This window comes from Lepidochelys kempii, chromosome 18, assembly GCF_965140265.1.
Source record: "Lepidochelys kempii isolate rLepKem1 chromosome 18, rLepKem1.hap2, whole genome shotgun sequence".
Lineage (NCBI taxonomy): Eukaryota > Metazoa > Chordata > Testudines > Cheloniidae > Lepidochelys > Lepidochelys kempii.
The window spans coordinates 25,076,645-25,078,859 of record NC_133273.1 but is presented as its reverse complement, the minus strand read 5'-3'; positions in this window follow the sequence as shown (position 1 = coordinate 25,078,859).

Here is a 2,215-nt window from a genome sequence, read left to right as displayed (position 1 = left end):
ACCCTAACCCTAACCCTAACCCTAACCCTAACCCTAACCCTAACCCTAACCCTAACCCTAACCCTAACCTAACCCTAACCCTAACCCTAACCCTAACCCTAACCCTAACCCTAACCCTAACCCTAACCCTAACCCTAACCCTAACCCTAACCCTAACCCTAACCCTAACCCTAACCCTAACCCTAACCCTAACCCTAACCCTAACCCTAACCCTAACCCTAACCCTAACCCTAACCCTAACCCTAACCCTAACCCTAACCCTAACCCTAACCCTAACCCTAACCCTAACCCTAACCCTAACCCTAACCCTAACCCTAACCCTAACCCTAACCCTAACCCTAACCCTAACCCTAACCCTAACCCTAACCCTAACCCTAACCCTAACCCTAACCCTAACCCTAACCCTAACCCTAACCCTAACCCTAACCCTAACCCTAACCCTAACCCTAACCCTAACCCTAACCCTAACCCTAACCCTAACCCTAACCCTAACCCTAACCCTAACCCTAACCCTAACCCTAACCCTAACCCTAACCCTAACCCTAACCCTAACCCTAACCCTAACCCTAACCCTAACCCTAACCCTAACCCTAACCCTAACCCTAACCCTAACCCTAACCCTAACCCTAACCCTAACCCTAACCCTAACCCTAACCCTAACCCTAACCCTAACCCTAACCCTAACCCTAACCCTAACCCTAACCCTAACCCTAACCCTAACCCTAACCCTAACCCTAACCCTAACCCTAACCCTAACCCTAACCCTAACCCTAACCCTAACCCTAACCCTAACCCTAACCCTAACCCTAACCCTAACCCTAACCCGAACCCTAACCCTAACCCTAACCCTAACCCTAACCCTAACCCTAACCCTAACCCTAACCCTAACCCTAACCCTAACCCTAACCCTAACCCTAACCCTAACCCTAACCCTAACCCTAACCCTAACCCTAACCCTAACCCTAACCCTAACCCTAACCCTAACCCTAACCCTAACCCTAACCCTAACCCTAACCCTAACCCTAACCCTAACCCTAACCCTAACCCTAACCCTAACCCTAACCCTAACCCTAACCCTAACCCTAACCCTAACCCTAACCCTAACCCTAACCCTAACCCTAACCCTAACCCTAACCCTAACCCTAACCCTAACCCTAACCCTAACCCTAACCCTAACCCTAACCCTAACCCTAACCCTAACCCTAACCCTAACCCTAACCCTAACCCTAACCCTAACCCTAACCCTAACCCTAACCCTAACCCTAACCCTAACCCTAACCCTAACCCTAACCCTAACCCTAACCCTAACCCTAACCCTAACCCTAACCCTAACCCTAACCCTAACCCTAACCCTAACCCTAACCCTAACCCTAACCCTAACCCTAACCCTAACCCTAACCCTAACCCTAACCCTAACCCTAACCCTAACCCTAACCCTAACCCTAACCCTAACCCTAACCCTAACCCTAACCCTAACCCTAACCCTAACCCTAACCCTAACCCTAACCCTAACCCTAACCCTAACCCTAACCCTAACCCTAACCCTAACCCTAACCCTAACCCTAACCCTAACCCTAACCCTAACCCTAACCCTAACCCTAACCCTAACCCTAACCCTAACCCTAACCCTAACCCTAACCCTAACCCTAACCCTAACCCTAACCCTAACCCTAACCCTAACCCTAACCCTAACCCTAACCCTAACCCTAACCCTAACCCTAACCCTAACCCTAACCCTAACCCTAACCCTAACCCTAACCCTAACCCTAACCCTAACCCTAACCCTAACCCTAACCCTAACCCTAACCCTAACCCTAACCCTAACCCTAACCCTAACCCTAACCCTAACCCTAACCCTAACCCTAACCCTAACCCTAACCCTAACCCTAACCCTAACCCTAACCCTAACCCTAACCCTAACCCTAACCCTAACCCTAACCCTAACCCTAACCCTAACCCTAACCCTAACCCTAACCCTAACCCTAACCCTAACCCTAACCCTAACCCTAACCCTAACCCTAACCCTAACCCTAACCCTAACCCTAACCCTAACCCTAACCCTAACCCTAACCCTAACCCTAACCCTAACCCTAACCCTAACCCTAACCCTAACCCTAACCCTAACCCTAACCCTAACCCTAACCCTAACCCTAACCCTAACCCTAACCCTAACCCTAACCCTAACCCTAACCCTAACCCTAACCCTAACCCTAAC